This window comes from Alosa pseudoharengus, unplaced genomic scaffold (assembly GCF_046254945.1).
Source record: "Alosa pseudoharengus isolate Yale_2024_CS ecotype anadromous, Long Island Sound unplaced genomic scaffold, YU_APseudo_1.1 YU_APseudo_1.1_scf_5, whole genome shotgun sequence".
Classification (NCBI taxonomy): Eukaryota; Metazoa; Chordata; class Actinopteri; order Clupeiformes; family Clupeidae; genus Alosa; species Alosa pseudoharengus.
In genome coordinates, this window is record NW_027468837.1 from 29,749,667 (window position 1) to 29,763,817 (window position 14,151).

The window sequence follows — 14,151 nt, forward strand, 5'->3', positions numbered from 1 at the left end:
CTGTCTTGCTGTCTATGTTGCAAGATGGGCAATGAAAGCAGAGGCAGAAAATGTTTTCTCTCATAGGTAAAGCTATGTCAACACCAAAGGCATTAATGTCAATGGCAGCCTTTGACAATCTGATTTTTTACATCCAAAGGATAACTAGCACTCATCCAATGTATAACTGGTACTCCTGTGGCAAAAAAGGCTGCATAGTGTTCTGTCACTGGCAAGCTTACGTACAGCATCTTCAAGCTCATCACTGCAAGAGGTGCAGGTAGATATTTGAGTTTGCATCAACATATCCACTTTCTGAGGAACATTGTGGGAACATTGAATTGGAGGCCTATCTAGGGCTACTGAAAATCCCTGCTATTAAAACAGGTTGGTCTAAAAATGTCTAATTCAGACTGCAAATCATTTTGTGACCCCTCCAATATGTTCGGCGACCCCCAGTTTAAGAACCACTGATCTCACAGACCAGCCAAAGACAGAGGGGTCAAAGGTCTGGAGACAGTTACCCGCTCTGGTGGAAGACACATCTTGAGTTTAAAATTGAAAATAAATAAATGATCAATCCAAATGAAATGCATTCTGGCACATGTAGGGCTGTATCTGAGCAGCTTGAAATTACTTAAAAAAAAAAAAAAAACTGCTGAAATCAACAGACAGCAATCAGTGTAAGGTGTGGTCTGGTCTGGGAGATAACAGCTTTAATTTCTGAATAATCTTATCTTTAGTCCTTGTTGTGCCGGGTGGCACGTAGGGCAAGGACTAAGGATCTCCACTCGTCTCTGTTGTTTGCCTTCTTCTCAGTGGTGTTCCAGCTGAGCTATCTCAGATAGATAGATAGATAGATAGATACATAATTGATCCCCAGGGGAAATTCAAGGTCTCAGTAGCATACAGACAACAGACACACATTCACTAACAGCAGAAAAAGTAATTAAAGTATATCATATAAAAACACAACTAAGCAATAAGGACAGTAGAAGATAAAGAATATACTAAATATACTAAAATACAAATTATACTAACACTTAATCTAAATCAATTCTAAAAAACAGTATCCACATAGTGGTGATTAATCAATCAAGCGGCACTTGCAATGACTGAGGCAGGGACTATTCATTCTCTCCCTCATTTCACCTTTGATGGTTTGTCTCATTTTGTTTTGGGTCTTCTTCTTTTGTGTCTTCCTTCTGGGGTCCAGTGCAGTGCTATTTTTGTGATGTCATCATATGGTTTCCTAAGTACATGCCTTAACTACAGTATTTCCACCTCCTTCGTAACCGTATTGTTTCCATTTCCAAGCACTCTGTTACACTGTGTAGCTCACAATTATTTATCTTATCTATAGTTAAGAACAAAATTATTCATACCCCTGGCAAATATTGATTTAATGTTAATTTTCTCTTTATCAATATGTTTGTTCTGACTGAAAATTACACTACCACATGTCAAAAGGTTGTAAGACAATGTGGTAGAAACATGGAATCAAAAAAAGAAGCATTTTCATCTTTTTAAACATTTTTTATGAAAAATGGCATGTCCAAAATTATTCATACTCTTTTTAAACAATCAATGGAAACATCTTTATTTACCATCAAAGCTCTCGAAATGGTTCTTATAGTACCTACCAAGACTCTCCATGTCTCCACAATGATTTTAGACTGCACCTTTTTAGCAGCAATCTGGGTTTTAAGTCAAGAGCGATTATTTGCCATCCCTCTGGCCTTGTGCTCACTTTTTTGACGGATTGAGGTCAGGACTATGGCTGGGCCTTTCTAAAATGTTGGTATTGTTCTCAGTTAACGATTTCTTGCCTTGTTTAGCATGTATGTTTTGGATCATTGTGTGTTTGAATGGTCCAATGTCGCCTATGGGGGCAGGTCCTTCGGCAGACAGTCTTCAATCTTCTCCTCCAAAATTCTCAATTTGCCCCTTGTTTTAGTGTTACCGTTTGTAAGTGCCAGTTTAATGTTTGGAAAATGTATTAATAACCTCAGGCCTATAGGGGGCAGTAGCAAGGAGAATAGGTGTGGCTGAGGCTGAGTAGGTTTAATTGGAACATGTGAAGTAGAAGGGTGAGAGCATGGAGATAGGAGCAACACTTTTTCTGACCGTAGTGGTGGTAGTTTATAGGTAGATAAATAAAAGCCCTACTCCTATTTAGTTATAGTTTATGGAAGAAAGGTACTGTAACTAATGAAAGTTTGGGAAAAATAAATTATTTTTCTGTTTGAAATACTACTACACGAGTCTGAACATTGCTGAAGAAACATGCTCTACACCGTTTACTTTGAGAAGTTCACCAGGTCCCTCAAGCCACTGACTCTTCAGTGCAGTGTTCTATCGCTGTCCTGTCCCAGACATGAATTTGGCTCCTACTGCTGGTGGAATGTCATAAGTGTTCTGTCCTGTGTGAAAGGAGTCCTCTTACAGTAGTTTGAGGTCAGTATGGTCAGTGACTGTAATAGCATATTTCTTGGCTTATCTTCTTGCTGTCTACATTCTTCACATGATCTCTGGCGACCCCTCCAAAAAACGTGGGCCAAGTATTGCGACCCCCTTCTCTCCAACCGACGAAATTTGGTTTCGAAATGTTGCGAGATGGGCAATGAAAGCAGAGGCAGAAAATGTTTTCTCTCATAGGTAGGCTATGTCAACACCAAAGGCATTAATGTGCTGAAATCAACAGACAGCAATCAGTGTAAGGTGTGGTCTAGTCTGGGAGATAACAGCTTTCATTTCTGAATAATCTTATCTTTAGTCCTTGTTGTGCTGGGTAGGGCAAGGACTAAGGATCTCCACTCGTCTCTGATGTTTGCCTTCTTGTCAGGGGTGTTCCAGCTGTAACATCTCTCCCTCATTTCACCTTATGGCGTTTACAAACGGAAGTTCTGGAGGAGCATGACAGAATTTGCCACGGCTCCTTCAATCAGACAGGTTATTTATTCGCAGTCTGCCTCTATCTGCCGAAGTTGCAGCATTGGCGTCACTCTGCTTGCAAGAAGGAGAGCTACTCCGCGGACCATATCTTTGATTAGAGCAGAGTTGGATGTAGGATCGATTGCCCTTGTTTCGCAAGGAAAGCAGACCTGCGTCGCCTTCTTCAACAATCAGTTGATCTTTCCTCTCCTATTATAGCCGATCAACCGAGCACCAGCGCCGCAGCGCGGAGCTCCGTTCCTCCGGTGTCTCCCCCCTATGTTCATGCAACATATTTTTCAACTCCACAAGTTATGGCAGCCCGCATGCAGCCCACTACCTTGCCTTCCGCTACTGCGGCCTCTTTCTCTATTTCTAAACAGCTTTTCCCCCTGCTCACTCAACGCAGCAAGTTATGGCAGCCCGCGTGCAGCCCTCTACCTTGCCTTCCGCTACTGCGGCCTCTTTCTCTATTCCTAAACAGCTTTTCCCCCTGCTCACTCAACTCAGCAAGTTATGGCAGCCCGCGTGCAGCCCTCTACCTTGCCTTCCGCTACTACGGCCTCTTTCTCTTTCCAGCTAATCAACCCTCCCTATATAGTCCCCACTTTTCTCTTTGCCTATAGGGTGCTGCGCAACCTCCTCCCCCTTCCCCCGTAGCGACCGCGTCGCTACTTTTTCCCCTTTCCCCATCATCTCCCGCTGGCGCGAACCGCGTTCGAGCCCGCGTTTTTTCCCAGCCAGGGACCACGTCCCTGGTTCTCCCTCACCCCTCTTTCCCTGGATTGGTGCCACCACCCTATAGGCCATATCGACATCTCATCTGAGATCATGTCTACATGAAATAGTAATACAATATAATCTATGTGGTGATCACAAAATGTATTTAAGGGAGCATCGCTTTAACTCAATGCCAGCGTTGGCCGTAAGGCAGCTGATACACAGGAGCTGTTGCTCTGTCGCTTATTGCCAAGAGGGCAAGGGAGGAATTTTTCTCCTTTAAATGTCTGGGAGTTTTTTCGCCTTCCTCTGTGTTCAGAGTGTCAGCATATTAAAGCCCTTCCCTAGCTGACCAAGGGAGCACCTGCACCTGCGTGTAGCTCTGCTCCGTTACTTCCCTAGCTGACCAAGGGAGCACCTGCACCTGCGTGTAGCTCTGCTCCATTACTTCCCTAGCTGACCAAGGGAGCACCTGCACCTGCGTGTAGCTCTGCTCCGTTACTTCCCTAGCTGACCAAGGGAGCACCTGCACCTGCGTGTAGCTCTGCTCTGTTCCTCGGAATCCTCTCTAATAATGTGTTGCTGCTCATCACTTCTCTTGCCGTTATAGCTACCGCAGTTAGCTACAGCAGCCTATTTTAATTGCGTAGGCCTTACTAGCCTACTAAACATTGGGGTGCATTAGATGTTGAACTTCACAACCGCGTGTTTGGGCTGTCATTTTCAACATCTACTCTCTTCTGCAGCCCTATACAATTCGGCTAATTACTTTTCCATCGCATGGAAAGATCCCCCTCCAGACTACGGACGCTCCGTTACTCGCTTCTGGTTTCAAACGCAGCTCAATGCTGTTCTAACGCAAATCGGAATCCCAGCAGGTCATTACTCATTATTTTATGGTGCAGCCACCAACGCGGCAAAAAACGGCCTGTCCGATCAAGCACTCAAAACTCTCGGCCCATGGTCCTCCGACGCCTATCACACTTATAGCCTATCAGATCAAGTCTCTCTGATCTGAGGGAATTAGCGCATCTCGCGACCTCCTGTCGAATTTGTTCGCGTGGTCCTGGCTATAGGGTCCCTCATCTTTAACGCATTTTTTGGGGTGTATTGCGGAATCCTGCACGACTCCTGCCTGCACAGTTGACTCCTGCACGATCCCGCAAATCACTTCAGGACCCTGGCCAGAGACTTCGCCAAACATGCTTTTCTATGATGCTATTATATCTGTTTGCATATTACGGAATGTGAACTAGTGAAATGGCGTTTACAAGGGGAAGTTCGAGAGGAGCATGACGGAATTTGCCACACCTCCTTCAATCAGACAGGTTATTTATTCGCTGTCTGCCTCTACCTGCCGAAGTTGCAGCATCGGCGTCACTCCGCTTGCAACCCACCACCTCCCCTTACGCCTTCCGTCTTCCATAGTCCAAGAATAAAGGGGTGTATTGCGGAATCCTGCACGACTCCTGCCTGCGCAGTTGACTCCTGCACGATCACTTCAGGACCCTGGCCAGAGACTTCGCCAAACATGCTTTTCTATTATGCTATTATATCTGTTTACAAATTACGGAATGTGAACTAGTGAATGATGGTTTGTCTCCAGGTTGTTTTGGGTCTTCTTCTTTTGCGTCTTCCTTCTGGGGTCCATTGCAGTGCTATTTTTGTGATGTCATCATATGGTTTCCTAAGTACAGTACATGCCCTAACTATAACCATCTCCTTCGTAACCATATTATTTCCATTTCCAAGCACTTTGTTTGTAGCTCACAATTATTTATGTTAATCTAAGTTATCTTCTTGGGCCAAAATATCCTCAAGATCTTTCTGAGGCAACAGCTGTGAAAGCTGGAAAGCTTGTCATTCTGTCATTCTCCAGCATTCAACACCATAAAAAAGCACCGACATTACACAGCTGTTGTACAGTATGATCTTGGTTTTCGTTGTTATGTTTGTTGAACTCCAAATGTTTCAAAGTCTAGAAATGCTGTTCTTGCTTTAGTCTGGCCTTTATGTCTTGGTCAGCTCCACCCTCTGCTGTTACCATGCTTCCTAGGTATGTGAAAGCCGATGTGCATGTCACTTGTTGTCCAACCAATTCTATGATGGGCAGTTCTTTTGTGTTAAGGACCATGACTTCAGTTATCTTTATGTTAATCTTCAGACCCAACATACTGGCATTCTTCTGTAGTTTGGATGTTTTATCTTGCATGTGATTTTGTAGGTGTGATAAGAGGACAAGGTCGTCCGCATAGTCCAAGTCCTCTAGGTTGGAAAAGACGGTCCAGGATGTCACTGTTTAAGATCTTTATTATTGCTCGTAGTACCCAGTCCACAGCTATGATGAATAGTAAGGACGACATCATGCATCCTTGCCTCACTCCTGATTTAACTAGTCGTATGAAAAACCTACAGTGCACCTGAACTCCTTATAGAATGTCTTCACCTGTGCTACTATCTTTTCTGGTATTCCATAATGAAGATGGATTTTCCAAAAAGACTGTCCCGATGGAGGTTGTCAAAAGCCTTTTCAAAATCGATGAAGTTGATGATGAGTTGTCTCTGCCATTCAGTGCATTGTTTAATTATATTTCTTACACTGTAAGAAATTATCCCGTAAAAAAACAGGAATCAACTGGCAGCAGAGTTTCCAGGAGATTCCTGTTATTTAACGGTGCCCTGGTTTAACGTTAAGTTAATGTAAAATAACAACATTAATTTCCTGTAAATTAACAGGAAACAACTGGCAGGATTTCCAGGAGCTTCCCGTTGTTTAACGGCAGACTACCATAACATTAAATTCCTGTATAACATAATTTTCATGTTTCATGAAAAAAATGTGATCTTCGCGTTAGTTACACAACAGGTCTTTATTTTTTTACAATTACAGGAAACAAGTGCCATATATTGAGTTCATCCACTCTCAAATCAACATTTTAAAGATAAAAATCCATGTTTTCACATCAGTTACTTATTTGTAATTTAACAGATATTTTATTTCACAGCACTTACTTGACAGTCTAACAGTAAAGTAATCTTTTTGAAAGATGAATGGACATGAAGCAAGATAAATAGTAATTTTGGAAAATGTAGACTGACTATAATCGTATTTCAGGATCAGGGAATAAGACAGAGAAGAATGATCATGGAAAATAAAAACATCGCATTAGGCTCGTGTATATTGTATGAATGTAAAATGTAGATACATAGTATTTTGAAAATCGGATTTCAAAGAACAGGCAATAAGACACAGAGGAATTACAATGGAAAACAAAAACATTTCATTAGGCCCGTTTAAAATGTAGACACGCTATCTAGTTGTATTTTGAAAATCGTATTTCAAAAAACAAGGAATAAGGTACAAAAGAAGTATCATGAAAAACAAAAACATCGCATTAGGCTCGTGTATCACGTATGAATGTAAAATGTAGACACGTGATCTAGTTGTATTTCAAAAATCGTGAATAAGGTACAAAAGAATTATCATGGAAAATAAAAACATCGCATTAGGCTTGTGTATCACATATGTATGTAAAATGTAGACATGTTATCTACAGTAGTACTATTTCAAAATCAAATAAGATACAGAATAATTATCACAGATAATTATCAATATCATTGCATCGCATTGGGCTTGTGTACATGTGAGAATGAATAAACTGACAGATTATGTCCAGAAGAATTTAAAGTACAGAGATAAGTATAAATGATAATCAGGGAGGAAATCAAGTAACATTCATGAGAAATCAAGTATAACATTCACTTTACTTATTAGTGATTGTTCTTAGGCTTCTTCTGGGCCTTTTTTCTGTGAGAGAGAGAAAGAGAGAGAGAGAGAAAGAGAGAGAGTTACAAAAACTGATAGGGTACACTAGGATTCATGTAGAGGAAAATTGTGCCAAAGTGAATGAATCGGACGTGAATTTGTAACGTTAACACACTTTCTCACAATGAAATTAACTGACATTTATTACTTACTGTAACTGCATTTATATTTGATTTAATCAGTTGTATGAAGTAGAAGTATAGTGTTCTGTGGTTATTACAGCAGTACTATGCATGATTGCTCTCTACAGAGGGTGTAATCCTGCATAGTAGTGCTTATAACTACATAGTAGACTACTACACAACCCCCCAATACATACCACACATAAAACAAATTCTGGTTCGAAAGTGTGACATGAACTTACCTCTGGATGAATTCAAGGGTGCACGCTGCCTCCTCCTGATATTGCAGATTCAGAATGTAGAAGGTGGAGAAACATGTCGCAAGGCCTGTTAGAAATGTGGCGAGGTTGGACCCTTCACAAACGATTAAGGATTCAATGCTGACCATCCACTTTTGATGATTACCTTGTCGTTCACCTGAAAAAAATAATTTATCATATTCAATTTAAGATATAGATCCACATGTCAACTATGATTAGATTCATTTTAGGATTTTGTCCAAACAAAATTCAATACAGAAAAAAAAACATTTAGTATTCAAAAGTTGATTTAAATATGTATATGTTGATCATTATTACTCTAGTGAATGAAAACAAACATACCTAGTAATATCAGGCGAGGCGTCACAGGCAGGCTTGGAAGACTCAACATCAGCTACGGTCGCACATCCCTTAGCAAAAGAAAAGAAAGGCACTCAACAACTCTGTGATGTGATGTGTGTGTGTGTGTGTGTGTGTGTGTGTGTGTGTTTATGTGTGTGAGTGAGAAAGTGAATGTAATCTCTGAGTGTGTGTGTGTGTATGCATGTAAGGAGTGAGTGAATGTGAGTTGTCTGTAAGGTGAGTATGAAAGGTGTGTGTGTGTGTGTGTGTGTGTGTCTGCCGTTGAATGATTAAAAGTGATGAGGCGGGTTTGATAAGATGTTTGTGTGAGGAATGTGTGTGCAAAGTAAGGGGGCTTGCTTTTGAAATAGTGTCCGTCTTATCAAAACCACATTGTTTATGGTTTCTATATATGTGCGTCTAAAGACCTAGATAGATAAATAGATAGATAGATAGATACTTTATTGATCCCCAGGGGAAATCCAAGACCTGCATGTCTCTTAAATTTTATTTGCCAATCTGGAACACAGCATGGAAGGTCTATATTGGGTATATTGTCATGAATTTAGGTATGGCCCACATATCTGACATGTAAACATCTTCCTGTTGCATGCCGCTAGCTCAAATGAACTCGGGAGGAATACCATACGCGTGTCATGCAACCACCTCTGCTATGGAGAGCTAGCTAGGCTACTAACTAGCATTAGCTTTCTAAACTGAAGGACTTAACACAACTTTAAGTAATTACCAGCACGGGCGAAATCCATGCATACAAGTAAACACTGAAAGCAGCAGTCAACACTGATCCGTTTGTGCCATATTGTTTATTTGGCCACTGGTTTATTAAACTGATGATGCTAAGCAGACTTAGCTAGCAAGCACGTGTTATAGCAGGTAAATCCCGCGAGTCAAACTTTCAAAAACTACGCATACCCTACACATACCAATACATTTAGATGGCTCCAGATTGCAATGAAGAAACGTAAAATTTGATCGACAAGTGTAGTGATAACGATAACGCATGGCTTAAGAAGGGCGAAAGCGCGGTCTTGGCTAGCTGAATAGCACTGCTACTAACTTCGTTTCAGCAGGGTAACATTCAGAGATGTTGTATTATACAACTTAATATAAACATGACCAGTGTGCTTTCAAACGTTGTATTTCTGGTCAAAGGTGACAGATAAACTCACCTTATTGTGTTGATGGCTTTCGATGGGTTTGGGTATGATTCCAACGTATCGTCTTCTCTCAGCAGACAGCTTCCCATCACCAGAACGAAGGTAACGTTAATAGATAACAGGAAGTACGTGTGTTCCAGAATAAACATTACGGGCGTGGTAAATAACAGTGTTGGAGCCTGATTTTACATATTAGTCTTACTAATGACCGGAAAGTCCTGTTTATTAAAGAAAACCGGTGAATAATGTTAGAATCTGGGTGTAAATTTACAGAAACTTTTTACAGTGTAATACAAAAATATGGTCAGTGCAGCCTCTCCCTTTCCTAAATCCTGCCTGTTTCTTCTGTAACATATTATCCACTGCGGTTTTCATTCGGTTTAGCAATATTTTGCAGAATACTTTGCTTGGAATTGAGAGTAGCGTTATTCCTCTCCAGTTGTTACATTTGGTTAGATTTCCTTTCTTGGGTATTGATGATGGTTCCTTCTTGCCATGTGCTTGGGAGGTTTTCTCCTTGCCATATCTTCTTGAAGAATGGATGCAGAATGTTGGTCGCAGGGGTTGGATCTGTTTTAAATAGCTTGGCTGATAATTGGTCCTTTCCTGAATCCTTGTTGTTCTTTACATTTTTGATAGCTAATTCAATTTCAGCTTTGGGGGCACTGTGGCGCAGCAGGCTACAGCGCCCGTACCATGCACAGGTCCGAGTGCTTACGGGGACCCAGGTTCAAATCCGACTTGCGGTCATTATTGTTGCTCATTATTACTGTTGCTCATTATTGTTGCCATCTCTCTCCCACTTACGTCACTTGATAGTATATTTTTTACTACCATATTTCTCTTAAGACTCAGGATCAAGGCTTCTGTTCTTTTCAATGAGGGGCCAGTGCCCCTCAAGGGAGAGATGGCATGTTTGTGTCACCCCATCATGAGTTCCACCAGTATTCTCAGTATTCTCTCACTATACAGAAACAGTCTACCATATTTAAGGTTACACACAAAGAGAAGGAGTGACCTACTAGTATGAATATGCAATGTAAAGATGGGGATGTGGCCTTTTGGTGACATCAAGTCTGGCCAGCTTCTATTGTCTTTTAATTAAAACTACCCCCTTTCCTGGGAAGTCCTTCAGAGGCCTGACCCCTCACTGTGTCTACAAACATTAACAGTTCACACCTGGTGATAAGCAAAAGGCCTCTAGACAGGCTTCTTGTAATCTAACTTAGTTACTTTTAAAACCAGGTAATCAGTAAGGTAACTAAGTTACTTTTTAAAGGAGTAATCAGTAATCAGATTGCTTTTTCAAGGTAACTGTGGCAACACTGCTTGTGGCACACCACTGTTTAGAGGAAGTGTAGTGGAGGAGAGGTTTTTTAGCCTCTCCGTCTAGGGTCTGTTGATAAGAAAGTTCAATATCCAGTTGCAGTTGGATATGCTGAAGCCTGTGTAGTTTCATGATCAGATCAGATGTGACTATTAAAAGCTGAGCTGAAGTCGATAGATAGATAGATAGATAGATAGATATAGATAGATATTAGGGCTGTCAAAATAACTGATTAATTTCGATTAATTAATTTGAGAAAAAATAACTGATTAAAAAATTTGTGCAGATTAATCGATTCCGTATGACTTTTGACTCCGAGCCGTTCTAGGGACCGTTCGTTATTTATAAACGGGGTCACCGGAGGAAAATAGGGGAGGGTCATGTCTTTTTATTCTTTGTTGAGGGGAGGGTCACCTAACTTTTTTTTGTCTAGAAGGGAGGGTCACCGATCTTTTGTATTAATGAAAACAGCAAAAAATCAAAGTGGCTTGTTTGATTGTTGATTTCTGTCGCCATATAACGTTCTCTTTCGTTCCATAGCTCTGTCAACATTGAACAATGAAAATAAGGGAGATTTCCCGGGTTTCTCACGCAAAATACGGAAGGGTTGGAGCAACAAAGTAGCCTACTTTATTCACGCCTAACAGCCTATATCCATTTGGTCAACTTTATCCAGCCCTAAAAAAGCTAAATTTAACTTTGGGGTACTTGTAGTTTACCGTGTAGCCTAACTTTAAACAGTGTGCATGCTTAACATAGCCTAAAGCATACTTGTGCTTCATTCATCCACACATCCAGCTCCTAACGTTTTGACAAGCATTTCTACCAATTGACCTTGTTCCTGCCCATCTCTAGCTTTGCTGTCTCCATCCTTTCTGTTTTTGTTGTTTGCAAAAAAATATATAGTATTTATTGGTAACCAGCAACAAGTGCAATTTGTTATTCGCTCTCATTCTCTCTACTGCCAACAAAAATGTGTTACGTTCCAAGTAGCAGTGCGTAATTCTGCTTCATAAAGTTGAACAAATACATTTGGTCATATAAATAGCCAGTTTATGGTCTACAGTGTAGTTGGTAAGTTATGGTAGGCCAACTTGGAGTGAATATACAGGGGGAATTCTTTGTCTAGCTGAGTAGCCTGGCAGGTGCGCACGTAGGCATAGCCTACGGCCGAACACTGCAAACGCTAATAATTCGTGCTCTCACGACAACCACGTCGTTAACTTAAATAGGCCTAGGTTAACATCACTCTGAGTTCGCATTCAAGCAAGCAAAACGATGATTTGAATACATCTGTTTCTCTGGAAGGGCAAGGGGTAACAACAGGACAACACAGAGACAGGCCAGAATGCAGGACTAATGTTATGAGAGTATTACACTAATATGGGATATTCTACTGAAAAATATATTAAAACGGCAAGAAAGCGGGGAAACGTTAAAATGATAAACCCAGAAAAAGTTGGGATGTTAGGTATTTTTCGGTCCCTGTGATTATTTGTGAAATTGTGCAAACGGCCTTTTCAACTCATTTGAGAAGGAAGGAGTGTAGCAAGCTCCCAAATTGACGCTCGTCTGAGAAATTGAGTTTTGGATAATGTTCAGCTTCGGCAGCTTTACAATGACTGAGGAAGCCTAGAGATGAGTCCATAGCAACACGTTCATGTGTTGAATTTGTTATTACCCAGTGTGCTTTGTTGAATGGTCTCAATGCTTTATTGTTTTATTTCATGTGAATAATTACTAGAGGGGTAACTTTTCAAGTAGGCTAATGCAGTTGCAGGAAGTGTGCATTTAGTTTCCATTGTGTTTCCACAACAATGTTAGTGAGTAAATCTACTGAAATGGCCACCATCTTGGTGAAGTGTGATGTGTAAGATCAGAAAGCAGAGGTTGGTTTTAGGGCGGTAGTTGAAGTGTTTTCATAGCGCGTAAGATCGTCGGTGGAAGACATCGACAATTGGCCGGGGAGGGTCATGTCATTTTTGAAAATGCTGCTGGAGGGTCGTTGAAAATTATATAGCAGGCAGGGGAGGGTCATGCAACTTTTGATCGAAGCAATTAAAATCCCTCCGGTGATCCCGTTTATAAATAACGAACGGTCCTCTAGTCAGTAAAAATTAGACTGTAAAATGAAGGAGAGAAAAGAAAACGTGCTGCCTGGATCATTGATTGGAACATTTACTTTTAAAAAACGGCCTGATGGTGTTGATAAAAAATAAAGTGTTGAAAATAAAGTCCTCTGCAATGTCTGCAGCAAGGATTTGCATATCACCGGAGTTCATCAACTCTGTAGTCGCACATCAATGCAAAGAAATAAGTGTTGACATTGAGGGGAGTGTTAATTTATTTTCATTGTGTCCCCTAGGTTATATCTGTGGCCTGAAATGCCTTGTATGTGAAAAAAAAACTTCTTCCCTTGAATTTATTTCCTTAGCATATTAGGTCATATCATAGATTATTATGGCAATTATTTGAACAGTGAAACTAATAATAAAAGAGTCTTTGAACTTTAATGTCACTAATGCTGATTATTCAATGATTCATTTGAATTTAAATATTTCAAATACTTTCACAGCAAAAATTATATATGCGATTAATTTAGATTAATTAATCACAGAGTATGTAATTAATTAGATAAAAAATTTTAATCGATTGACAGCCCTAATAGATATACTTTAATTATCCCACAGGGAAATTCAGTTGTTTCAGCAGCCTTAAGAACATACAGCAAGCACACATATAGTCCACATACATAAACAAACAATTACTTTCACCCACAAGACATAGCATTGGTAGCTGTCAAGGTACCATACACATCCAAGTACCAAAGTGTAACTGCCTAGTAAGACATAAACAAGACAATTGCCTCCATGTTATATATACTGTAAAAGATTTAAAGATAAGTCGTCTCTCTCTACTCAAAGGAGAGTCATTGTACAGTGCTATTGCTGTGGGTAAGAAAGTTTTCTTGTATCTGTCCTTACTGCAACTGAGTTGGCGAAACCGCCAACTAAAAACACTTTGTTGTTTTGCCAGTGTACTGTATAGGGGATGTGATGCATTGTCCATGATGTGTAACAATTTCTGCAACATCCTCCTTTCCACCACCAACTCAAGAGGCTCTAGAGTAGTCCCCAGCACAGAGCCTGCTTTCCTAATCAGTTTGGTCAGTCTGTTAGAGTCACTGGCCCTGATACTGCTACCCCAGCAGATGACAGCAAAGAAAATTGCACTTGCTACCACAGACTGATAAAACATGTGTAACATCTTAGTGCACACATTAAAAGACTTAGGGCCCTATCATGACATTCTAAAGTGCATCGTCACTGGCGCAAAGCGCATTGATTTTTTTTGGGTGTGGCCAGCCCACATTCATGTAGTTTCCATCCAGCGCATTGTTCAAAAAGGTGGTACTAAGCCTTCTAATTAACCAGAGGCATGACATGCAATAAACCAATCAAAC

At 40.6% G+C, this 14,151-nt stretch overlaps 1 long non-coding RNA gene across 1 annotated transcript; it reads right to left on the minus strand.

Annotated features, from left to right (window-relative positions):
• Positions 1-6,846: 6,846 nt before the first annotated feature.
• On the minus strand, positions 6,847-9,639 carry LOC143103822 (uncharacterized). Its single transcript, XR_012982947.1, has 4 exons — positions 9,374-9,639; positions 8,184-8,251; positions 7,824-7,998; positions 6,847-7,441 (listed from the first exon to the last, which is right to left on the minus strand). It is a non-coding gene; the product is annotated as an uncharacterized LOC143103822 (long non-coding RNA).
• Between the last annotated feature and the right edge of the window lie 4,512 nt (positions 9,640-14,151).